Source organism: Aplysia californica, unplaced genomic scaffold, assembly GCF_000002075.1.
Source record: "Aplysia californica isolate F4 #8 unplaced genomic scaffold, AplCal3.0 scaffold00281, whole genome shotgun sequence".
In the NCBI taxonomy this organism is placed as follows: domain Eukaryota; kingdom Metazoa; phylum Mollusca; class Gastropoda; order Aplysiida; family Aplysiidae; genus Aplysia; species Aplysia californica.
Window position 1 is genome coordinate 786,330 of NW_004797551.1, and position 13,240 is coordinate 799,569.

Sequence of the window (13,240 nt, forward strand, 5' to 3'; positions counted from 1 at the left end):
CGGAACTGACTTGACATTGAACTCAGATAAGAAGTTACCGCAATTAAACAACCCTTTCAACACACTTAGATTTCTTTGAGAGGTGGTACCTGCGAATCTAACGTCCATTTCCAATAAGAATCGATCCAAATGGGCTGAAAGTCTTGAAAACTCTACGGAACGACAAGAGTTCAAGAACGCCCAGCTGAAGATTCGAACCAGGGTCTCGCTCCTTACTCGCAAGATACTAAGCTAATAAAACGCCCCATTGCATTAATCTGTAGATCCCACAGTGTCAGCATGTTTCAAAAAGAGCTGATCACACGAACTCATACAAACATAGCATATAACTGTAACGTGTCACAGAAGAAGACAAGAAAGCAAATTATAGTGAGGTCAAAAATTCGTTGTGTGACTTATTTTCAAATATCTCCTCAACTATCGAACATAGGTTCTCCAATTTTTGTATTGTGACTTGTATCAATTTGTCTTAACAGATCAACATTTTTGTAAACACCTGCAAGCTGTATTCTAGAAAATTCCTTAATAAATACTAATTAAAAAATCTAAGTGGGTGGTTTCTACAGATTTTTAATTGTTTACAGCTGGGACAATACATCTTTTAATTTTAATGGCAAGTCCGTTGGTTTTTCTAATCTGGACTATTACGCTTATTGAACGCATGTTTTGAGAGCCCTTAGTGTAAACATGTGTTCACTATAACAATAATTTTTTGTAACAAGTTTTGCAAGAAAAGATTGTCTTTGATGAGCTGTGACGTAGACCATATACGTAATCAAAATGTGTGTCAGAAGCGGGAAGTGCTGTGAACAATACCATTTTAAGCGTAACAGAGATTTCAAGTATGTTATATAAATTTAGGAAGAAATGTTTTTAATCTAGCCCCAGTTGTTCTAGAAAAATTATATGATTTACTTAAGACAAGTAATTGATACAAACTGCTCTGCTAAGTATGGATGACATTGATTCACCCGTTAAAGAGATATTTGAGGATAAGTTGCAAAACGAATTTGGTCTAGAGTCATAAAATACAACGTCATATTTACTAGTCGGCCATGTTTTATTGACTGATTTCTGGAACTCTTCTACTTTATAAGTTAGGTTAGACTATTTTATAACCATGGACATTGTTTGATAATCCTACATCTCCCCTTCTTTAGATCTTTAAATACTGAAAGTGAAAGAGATTGTTCATGTACCTAACTGGAACAATATTTTTCTCATTGAAAAATCTCTTGGTGACTGAATAGTTACTTTGGTCTTTAGGCTTGTCAAACCCTAAAACGAAAAACGCAAAAAAAAATTTCGTTAACAAAATACGATTTAAAAGAATGTAACGTTAAACGTCAATTGTTGCGGCAGAGTTGTGGTTCATGAGACGCATGCTACGTATCCCATGGACAGCTAGAAAAACAAATGAAGAAGTCATGGTTGAAGCAAATTATAGAAAACAACTTATCACGAATATAAGAAAACGACAGGCAAAATTTGTCGGACACATAATGCGGAAAGAAGCATTAGAGAATATTGTAACAACAGGAAAGTTTGATGGAAAGAGAGGTAGAGGCAGACAGAGGGAAAAGATACTGGACAAGATGACAACATGGCTGGGAGCAGCAAGAACAACAGACACCATTGCTGCTTCGAAAGACAGATGGAAGTGGAGGTCCATGATCGCCCACGCCAGTCGGCAAGGCACCGGATGATGGACGTTAAACACGCTTCATTAAACAACTAAGAAAATTAACTATAATGGAAATACATGCAGTTTAACTCCCATTAAAGTAATTCAAGCACTTAAGCCCTGAAGAACTTTGTATGATAGGTCATAAAAGTTATTATAATTTATAATATGATAATATTAGAACTTGATCTTGGCGGGTCGAACCTTGACCTCAGTTAGAACTTTCGCTTAGATCTGTTTGTTCAAAATATTTTAAGTGTCTGCATTTAACTTCAATATGCATTGCGTTTGCTGAGGCCGGAGTATTTGCGTTGATCTACACATTTCCTACTCAAAGGCCATCGTCTGCTACAGGTTACATGTACATCTTTACTTTCATTACAACGTGCATGATTGCAACTTAGCATTTGTACGTCTTTGGAGGTATCTCACGGCCGTTTCTTGTGATGCAGTTGTTTTGTGTTTGCATAGAGGTGTGATGCACAGGTGGTGATGTATCACTAGATACAGTCATGGGCAAAGATGTTTTGGTTTTGCCCGGACCACCTTCAACCATACTCTCTTCAGCTTGTTGCGTTGTCTTCGCACGTTCCCCTTGCCTGCCAGTCGGTACCAAGGACGTCGAACTAAGGGCTTTGAAACCTTCGTGGCAAGGGTGTGCATTTCGTTGCCTCAAGTGGAGTCTGTTTCGTCGGATTTGCCATAGGGGTGTCTGTATCAGGTAGGACCTCGCAATAGCGCTCTCGTCTCATCTTGTTGAGAACAACACAGCTTCTTGGTCGTTCGGCTGCTTCACCCACGTTGGCCTTTGTTGAACGGTAGTAGAGGACTGGCATGATCGTTTGGGTCAAAATACGATTTATGTTGCTTTTTCTCTCGAGCATCAGCTTTTTCAAATTGTGGGATGGGCCGCCATCTTGGTTTGTACTGTGATACCTTTGCAGGGATTTTGGTTCTCAGCCGTCTGCCCATCAGCATTTGTGCTGGACTTCATCCCTGTTTCAAAGGTGCCATTCTGTAGTTCAAAATTGCAATATTTGGACCCTGTGGCTTCTTGAGCAGGTTTTGTATTATTTGCACAGCTCTCTCTGCCTTTCAATTTCCTTGTGAGTGTCTCAGACTGCTGGTGCGGTGTTCGAAACCGTACTGTTCTGAAAACTTCGAAAATTCACACGAGGCAAATTGTAGTCCATTTTCGGGGATAACTGTTTCTGGGATACTGTGTCTGGCAAAAATAGATTTTAAGTGCTCAATCACTCTAGAGGATGATATGTGTCTAAGAAGAGCAATCTCAATCCACCGTGAGAAGTAGTCCACTATTAGTAGATATTGAACTCACTTCCACTCAAACAAGTCCGTTCCGACTCTTTGCCAAGGATAAACTGGTGTTGGTGTAGTTTTCAGTGGTTCTGGAGGCACCTTTCTGAGTTTCTCAAATATTGTACAGCTTGTAACTTCTTCCTCCTCAATTTACTTTGATCAATCCCTTGGTGACCTTCATGGAGTCGTGCATGATGTTTGTCCGCATGTCTTTGGGAATAACCAGTCTACTATTGCACAAAATAAGTCCATGGTGTAAGGCAAGTTCATGTCGGATTGTCCAAAATGTCTTCAGATCTGCGTTCTTCTTACTTGAAGAGGGCCATCCTGTTTGACAGTACTATTTGACTGTTCTGGTAACCTCATCTTGATCTTGTTTGGTCTTGATTTCCTCCAGTTTGCCCTTAGATGCTGGTAAACCCTTCATGGTGGCATCCACATAAGAGGGAAGCTCCTCCTCTTTCTGCAATTCTTTATCATTTGCTTTTTGGAATGGTGCCCTTGATAAGGTGTCTGCAGTGTAGAGTTTTTTCCCACACATATACTCGACGGAATAAGACAACCGCACCAATATCATTCTAAATTTGTGGATCCGAGGAGTAAGTTCATCGAGGCTTTTATTTTGAGGCAATGCGAGCAGTGGCTTGTGGTCGGTTTCAACTTTAAAATTCTTTAGACCGACACAGAAATCAGAAAACTTCTCGCATGCTCACGTGACACCTAAGGCTTCTTTCTCTACCTGCGCATACCTTGCTTCAGTGTTGGTCATAGACCTGGAGGCATAACATACAGGTTTCAACTTTTCTTGGTGTTTCTGGAATAATACGCCTCTCAAGCATGACTTGGCAGCATCTGCATAGACCTTTGTCTCCAGTTGAGGGCTGTAATGTGCCAAAACTGGTGCTTGGCAAAGGCTTCCTTGATTTTCCAGAAGGCCGTCTCCTGTGGATGACTCCATATCCAACAGTTTTCTTTCTTTAGAAGCTCTCTCAGAGGGGCCGTAACGTCTGTCAGGTTTTCAACAAACTTGCCCACATGGTTGACCATGCCAAACAGTCTTCTAAGGTCAGATATGTTGTCATGTTGGGCTGTGGCAGGTTCTTGATCCATTCTAGTTTCTCTGGATTTATTTCTATCCCTTTTTGAGACACTATGTGCCCGGGAAATTTAGCTCTGTCTTGTGAAAACATACACTAGCTATTTAGTGTCATCCCGTCTTCTCTCATCCTCATCCTCTGAAGGACTTACTGCACCCTCTCGTCATGTTCTTTTTGGTTTGAACCATTTATCAGAGCATCATCAATGTTGCGTATTACGCCTGGTATCCCTGTCAATAGGTGGCTCATTTCTCTGTGAAAAATTTCTGGTCCTGGGGAGATTCCAAAAAGGGATCCTTTTGTTCACAAACCTTCCAAAAGGAGTAATGAAAGTTGTCAATTGGTGCGACTCTTTCGCTAGCGGAATCTGATTGAAACCGCTCTTACAGTCCAGTTTGGTTAACACTGTTGCTCCTGATAGTATAGCCAAAAGGTGATCTGTAGTTGGGAGAGGATCGTTTTCCCTTTTCACATTCTCATTTAATTTTGTTAGATCCACACAGATCCTCACCGCAATGTTCCTTTTTGGGACCACGACAATCGGCGCACACCATTCTGTTGACGTCTTTATTTTCTTCGCTAATACCGTCGTTTTTTAAATTTATTTCTGTAGCTCCAATGTCACCTTTCTCAGTAGAGGCAATGCAGTGCTCGGTGGGGCAGCAGCTGAGCATGATCTGGCATCTTCTTTCAGCTTGGTCCTGTATTCAGAGGATGCTCTTCCAAGATCAGTAAAATGTTCTGGAAAACGTTTCTTGAATTCGTTTGATGTTGTCTTTCGTCGCATTTCATCCAATGCTTTGATTCTTTGGAACATTTGCAATGCCTTAATTGCTGGTCTTCCGAGCAGTGGTTTCCTCAGTCCTTCCAGTACACATATTTCTTGTTCTGTTGATTTTCCTGTCTGTAGATTCAGATTTGCTGAAAACTTGCCTTTGACCTTGATTTCTTCTGCATGTCCTGCACCAAACATTTTTGTATCCGTTTTGGTGAGTTTTGTTTTTTCCGGTATCCCTGAACTGGGTAAAGCTGTGACATTAGCACAAGAGTCAACCTTAAAGCATATCCAGTTTCCGCTAACTTCAACTTTTGCATTCCCGGCATTTTCTTTTTCTGCTGCAGTCATGTCTGTGTCAATGAAGCTGTCTGTCTCACTATCAGTGTCGCTATCGCCCAGCAACCGAACTTGATTGCTGCGTTTATTTCTGCAGACGTTTAAGAAGCGTCACTTTTTCTTGCAAATATAGCATTCTGCACCGAAAGCAGAACAATTCCCTCCTCTGTGGCTCTTTCCGCATCTTCCACACTGTCGAACTTCTTTCTTCTCATTAAGTGATCTTTGTTGTTTATGCGTGTATCTCTTTGTTTTTTATGTTTCCTACTGTAATGGTTGAACGCATGTAGCTTGTCCACTCTGCATGATGTAGACATTGCTTGTGTCTGCGTCTTTGCTGCTTCTTGAGCTCCACAGATGTCTACTGTCTGATTCAACGTTAGCTTATTTTGTTCTAACAGCTTCTGTCTTGTCACATCGTCTCTCAGTCCAATCACTACTATATCCCTGATCATTATGTCTTCTTCATGAAAGTTACACTTTCTTGCTAGCTTTCTGAGGCCAGTGATGTAGGCGTCGACACTCTCACCTTCTTTCTGACTTCTTAGATGAAAGTTGTACGACTAGAAGACTTCGTTAACTTCCCCCACGTAAAACGTTTCAAACGCCTGAACTATCTGGTCTAAGTCCTGTGAATCCTCGTCACTCATTCGAAAACCTTCAAAGACATCCAATACGTCATCACCTATGCAGGTCATGAAAACTGCGACCTGAAATCCTTTGCTTTCTTCTTTTAGTCCAGAGGCAACAAATCTCCATTGTCGCTTAAATCTTGACCAATTCTGATAGCGATCAGCTCGATTGCTGAAGTCTAACTTGGACGGTGGTGGCAGATTTGGAGTAAAATGTTTAGTGAAACTTGCACTTCCAGACATGCTTCCCTTTCTTGACTCTCAATCTGTCATAAGTATGGCAAAATCTACGTAGATCTAGGTGTACTTACCTCAATGTTGTAGATCTAGATCTAGATCAATGTTTGATAGATCCATTTGATCCTACAATATACCACTTTACTCTTGATCTAGATTAGACGAGAATTGTATCTCTTCTCTTTTGCAACCTCTGGCCAGAACCCCAGGTTAGCAATATAACCTACTCTAAATCAAGTACAATCTCTAGATCATCTGCTGTTTTGATTGTGCAACAGATTTGGGGTTCTAGATGACAATCTAATCTTCTGACACCATGTATGATTAGGAGTAATCAGTAGAACATTGATGTAGACACACTTGGTCTAGGGCTGCAAAATGCAACGTCATGTTTACTAGCCGGCCATTTTTTATTGACTGGAACACTTCTACTTTGAAAGTTAAGTTAAATTATTTTATAACAATGGACATTGTTCAATAATCCTACAATTACTATCATTATTATTATCATTACTATTGTTAACATTATTTGTCAAGAACAACATAATCTATGTTTCAGTCAATACAACAAACGAGAGAAAGACGTTTGCTTCTCCCTTCAACAGCGCAAGGTAACCCAGGCCTGACAAAGTAAAGTGAGTTTTAAGGCAAAATCACCTGGACACTGAGGTTTGATAACACGAGATATCAATTTGATCTCACGAAAAAAGTTAGGTCGGCCAGCGCATTAATACATGTAGTCCTAGTTTGTATAAAGGATATCGATAAACATCGATATTATTAAGCAGTTTTCGGTCACTGATTTAAAAGAAATGACGCAAACAAAAAATACCCCTCCCCCAAAACCAGACTTGAAAATTACCGACAGGAAAACATTGTCTGATTTAAAAGAATTTTCTCGGCTTTAAAATTCAGAATGTCATCGTATTCTGATAGCTTTGAACATCTATTAGCCGAATTTCAAAGAACTTAAAATTCCTACTTCAAAGCTCATCCGAGACAATTATTTCCCTTCCTACAGTAAACCAAACGTTCGTGAAATCCCCCCCCCCCTTTTCAATGAATCCTTTTTCTCCTCATATCCAGATTCTCAACCCCTACCAGATTCGTCAAAGTTGACCAAAATCCCATCATCATCATCATCCGGTGCCTTGCCGACTGGCGTGGGCGATCATGGACCTCCACTTCCCTCTGCCCTGTGTTGCAGTGATGGCGTCTATTGTTCTTGCTGTTCCCAGCCATGCTGTTAACTTGTCCCGTATCTTTTCCATCTGCCTGCCTCTGCCCGTCTTTCCATCAAATTTGCTTGTTGTTACAATATTCTCCAATGCTTCTTTCCGCATTGTGTGTCCTATGAAATTTGCCTGTCACTTTCGTACATTCGTCATAAGCTGTCGTCTGCATTTTGCTTCATCTAAGATTTCTTATTTCCAATGGTTAATGAAAACAACAACCCCCCCAACAAAAAAAACGATAAAAAAATCCCAACAAAAAACAAAACTAACCTAAATTAAACAAAAACAACCCAACTCCTAACCCTCGTCACCGTATCTGCCACTGGCCCCCACATTTAGAAACCGTGTTACTGTTAGTGTTGTCATCTCTATTAAAATTTCCTTTGCGTTTTGTTTGTGTATTCACATATTTAGTTAAATAAAGCGATAAAAATAGAGACCCTAATTATTAAAGCACGTTTAACAGTTACGATAATGGTTTGCCCAAAGAGGGAAGAAATATTTTCTGAGATATTTTCAAGATGAACTCAGGATTTGTTTTCATTCACAACTCAGTGATGCCATCCCAGGTAAAATATCTTGTTCATTATGTTCCTAATATGGAAAGTCTTTTCTTTTGTGACCTAATCTCTATCTGGTTCCTTGTCTCACTCTGATAACCCTGTCAAACGAGACAGCCTTAGCCCCGACAAAAGCCTATTTAAAAAACATTCAGTCGGCTGGTCAATCCATCGTTAAAAGTCATTCAGTTATCTCCACAGAACAATCAAGTTGTCTGAGGGTCTTATTTTTTTTTATCCAACTCCTCTTCAATTGTGTTGCTGTTGCTGTTGTTGTTGTTGTTATTATTATTAATGTTGTTGTTGTTGTTGTTGTTGCTGTTGTTGTTTATGATGATGATGATGATGATGATGATGATGATGATGATGATGATGATGATGATGATGATGATGATGATGATGATGAACTACTATGTTCCTGGTGAAGCCTTATTGGCGAAACGTTGAACATCCAAGCCTATACGTACATCTGATTGAACATGACCAACCCTATCAAGTCTCAAGTATATTTTTTGTACTTTAAAACAGGATGATGATGAGGCTTGAATGAGACGGAAAAAAGGATAAACTTTCTTTTTTGTGGTATCGGTACCATAAAACTTCCACCCCCACCCATGGTCTTCATAATATTATACTTTTTGTCTTTTTTTTCTCGTGACATACAACAACAACAACAGCAACAACGATGACAATGACGGTGATGATGATAATGATGATGCTAATACTGATGATGTTGCTGATGTTGATGATGATGATGATGATGATGATGATGATGATGATGATGATGATGATGATGATGATGATGATGATGATACACCATTATCTTGACAAGCCGAAAAAAAACGGTCTTACTTATTAGTATACTCATAGTAATACTAATAGTTAATAATAGCCAACACATTTCCTTTTACCAGTATCGCCAAATACAATGACAGAGTTATTAACCGCTGATAACACAGTTGAAGTTCGGCCCCACTGCCTACACATAAACTTTATTACACAATGTAGAGCTACTGTGCACGGCCCTAGCAAGCATTCAGCACAAACCTGTTCGCCAATCAAGGGAACAGAGCCCTTCAGCTGTTATCGTGTATTTGAGGAAGAGATAAATGGATGGAGTAAGCCCCGACCTTTCGACGAGGTTTTTACGGCGCAAATGTAGATCTATAATTATTACTGAGCCGAGAATACTGGGCTACATTATAGTATTGCTACGTGTGTCTACCGTTATGTTGTATTAATTGTGCAGATGTTCTTTAAAAAGCAAATCCAACTATGGAGAAAGTGAGCTGGCGTTTTCATGTTTACTGTACAGAAAAGAAAAAAAAAAGAACGAAAACAAAACCTCACAAAACACACGAGTGCCAAATGAACCTTTTGAACATTAGAAACAAATTTTTTTTAAATGTATATAAAGAATATCATGTTGTTTTTTTTAATGAAGAAATTAGCTCATATAGGAAGCAGGCTGATAGGGATACAGCATCTCAACAGGAAGACGGAGGTAGTCCTCCACTCGGGAATCGAACTCACGTCTTCTGAGTGCGACTGCAAGCACTTAACTGCTTCACAAATTCTATGGCCCCAGAAGTTTCTGATGGCTTTTCTTTTTCAAATACAATGTAGCAAATACGAGTTTCTTATCGTTTTACACCATGAGAGTTACAAGTACTTGTGTAGGTCTTGCGAGGCAACTGTTCGGGGTTACAGGCGTTGGCAATCAAACATGCTACTTTTCTCTTGTCGTCAACAAGATATGAGGGACTACATTATTATAATTTTGTAATGTTTTTTTGTTGGTTTTTTTTTTGCTTCGGAGTAATGGATGATCTCTCTTAAGCCACTGAAAGTATGGCAGTTCACAAAATAAACCATGTGTGCATTTGTCTCAAAGCGCGTGTGAGATCGAAAAGTTCCGATTGTATAATAATATAATACGAGTATAACTCACAGGAAGGAAGTTTTCCCAGAGAGTTGCCGTTACATACGAAAAAACTGAAAACGCCTGATCAGGATAAACAAAGCTCAAACCACGCAACCGCTAGCGCTCATTACAAATTAATTTCTGTAGGCGTTTACCGCGAACGATATTATAACTAGCCACCTAAACAAAAGAAAGAATAAACAGTCGAACCTTCTCTACCGACCACCTGTTCAAGTTACACACCTGTATAAACGATCACCCCCCCCCCCTTCCCATTTGCGCTTTATAAATTATAATGACACTCTCGGAGAAGACAACCAGGCTAAGCCTAGGTGATCATGCTTATCCATGACAGTGGGTTGTCATCCTTGACAGGTTCGATTAAAACATAACCCAATACTTTCATGATCAAAGAAGAGCTGCAACCACTAGACCCCCACTCCCCCCCCCCCCCCCCAAGATACTGAGCCCGCGCAATGCGTGATAACCAAGATTATTGTGTCACCAAAAAATAAGAAATAAAAAACAACAGCATCAACAAAACATCTGTGCGTCAAAAGTAGATTCAGCAAGCTTACTTCTTTTTACTTTACGTGTGTGTGTGATTGATGGCACCTTGGTCTGAATCATTATTTAATAGAGCTACAGTTGGCGCTCATGTGGCCTTATGCAGTTGCGAGCGCCGTAAAACCTCTACTAAATAAAATAAATTTTTAAAAAGCTACAATCTTGCGTGAAAGCCAATGGTTTAAAAGCCGTGAAACAATAAGTCAAACTGTGGAATTAAAATTAGTATTACGTTCACTGCATACAACAATGAGAGCCACCTTAAACAAAAGAAACAGCTAAGAAATATAAATTTAAAGACTTACCTCCTGTTATAAAAAAGAAAACAAGGCTAAGAGTACAAGCCAATGCTTTCATGGTCAAAGAAGAACAACAGCTATAAGTCCAAACAGCTTCAGCACACGCGACGTAATCCGAGATAATCAACACATTGGCGTACAATGTACAATGTACAATGTATAATCACTATCAGGAATATAATGTTATGATTGCTGTGATTGTATCGCCGAAAGTAGGACTAATGATATCGATGATATCAGGGCAGAGAGGATGAAAAGAGAGGGTCTGTGTGTGTGTGTGTGTATGTGTGTGTGTGTGTGTGTGTGTGTGTGTGTGTGTGTGTGTGTGTGTGTGTGTGCGCGCGCACGTTTGTGTGCGCGTGCGAGCGTGCGTGTGTCTCTCTCTCTCTCACTCTCTCTCGCTCTCTCTCTCTCTCTCCTCTCTCTCTCTCTCTCCGTATGTGTATGTGTGTGTGTGTGTGTGTGTGTGTGTGTGTATGTGTGTGTGTATGTGTGTGTGTGATATCAAAGATACCATTTTCTTGGATAAGAGTCTTGAGTTATTGATGGTCGCCTTCGCACGTTTAAAGTGAAATCTGAACTTCTACATCACGTGAGTGTATACCTGTTGGCCTGGTCTTACAATAATAATATAAAATCTGTTACTAGCGATAGTTTGATTAGTCTTCTTTTCAATTGGTTTTGCTCTCCCTTTTCAGCATTAAGATAAACATTTTTTGTTTAATTAATAAGCGACGTGGTGAGTAAAGAAAAAATATTTTTTAAGGTTTCTTGTGTTGTAACAAAGTCCACTGTTTAAGTGTACGTTCAGGGAGGTAATACCAGCTAATATATTGACCTTTGAGATTTTACATTGCTTATCTCCCTTTGCCCAGAAATCGAGCATAATATTTTTAGAGGCGGTCGTCACTGAAAACAAATAGTTTTTGGTGACAATGCTCCTATTGTGTTGCTCGAATCAAAGAAGGAGCTTAGAACAATATCATAAGAGAGGGAGAGAGAAAGAGAGAGAGAGAGAGAGAGAGAGAGAGAGAGAGAGAGAGAGAGAGACAGAGAGAGAGAGAGAGAGAGAGACAGACAGAGAGAGAGAGAGAGAGAGAGAGAGAGAGAGAGAGAGGGAGAGAGAGAGAGAGAGAGAGAGAGAGAGAGTGAGAGATTTTTTGTTTTTGTAAAGTGTTTTACGGCTCTTGCAACTGCATGGGTCATATGAGCGCACGGGACACTCCTAATATTTTCAGTTGGTAGGAAATTTTGAATTTTGCCCGGGTGGCGGCCGAAGCCTACTTTTATCAATTTTAGACCACCAAGGGATCTTTAACGTGCGCAACTTGCACACGGGCCTTTCGAGATTTTTCGCCCTTGTCCGAGAAGGCTAGGTGTAGATCTTTCCTACCAGAAGATCAGGGGTGTGGCAGAAAGACAGCAGTAAGGAGGAGCCAAGGAGTAGCAGTAGAAAGGCTGCAGAAAGAGTCAGGAGCCCAGAGGAGGGGGCAAAGGAGGTGAGGGGGTGGGGGCAGAAAGTGGAAATGAAAGCAGACAACAGAACATTGCTAGAGAGCAGGAAAGGAGGTGAAAGGAGACAATTTTAGAGAAGAAAAATATGTCTGTATGTCTATCGGATTCGAACCCGGGACCTTTGAATGAGAGGCCAACACCTTAACCTCTAGGCCACGAGAGCCCCCTAGAGAGAGAGAGAGAGAGAGAGAGAGAGAGAGAGAGAGAGAGAGAGAGAGAGAGAGAGAGAGAGAGAGAGAGGGAGAGAGAGAGAGAGAATTTGAGATTAAGCTTAAGGCACTTCCTAGACTCCACTTTCGGAAACCCATTGATTTTCGTTTAAGACTAAAAGACCAGCCTTAAGCGCAGCAGCTTTTCAACACAGTACACTTAAGCTGCTTCGACCGTGTCCTATTACGCGAAGCAAAAATAGTTCCTAGCAAAAAGTCCCATGACGTCACAGACTGATCGATCCTTTAATTCACTCACAACACGACGCTTAACGATGTTTGATTTTTTTTTTCAAAGAAGCATCACTTCCTAATTCACACAGATTTTTCTACTCTGCTTACTAGATATCTCTTGATCTTAAAAAAGGCAGGCACCAACATTCACACAATGAAGTATTCAAATTGGAGTTGCTCAAAATCTACTGCAACAATTTCTTTTGGCATTTTGCTGACTGGACATAATCATTATGTGTTTGCTACGCCCTTGAAAGTTAAGAGCAGAAACGAGCAAACTTGCTTGTCTTCAGAGTTATGCGAAACCGATTCGGAAAAAAATACGAGTATTAAAAATGTCGAATATCAGAACTGTTAGCACACAACTGTGTCAAGGAATTAGATAAGCTGTTCTGTGTCACTATTACATTTCACCTCATCACAATTTAGCTCATTAAAATTTAGGAGGTGGGCTTCCCATCCTGCCTGTCACGGCCAAACCAGGGCTGAGAGTGATACAGCATCTCAGCAGAAAGACTGAGATACGCGATGAAAATTCTCATTTTGCTCGAAAGGGATGGGAGTGAGCTCACTTGCTTTTGTGGAAGTGAATGAGATTGAGGACGTGCCTGCA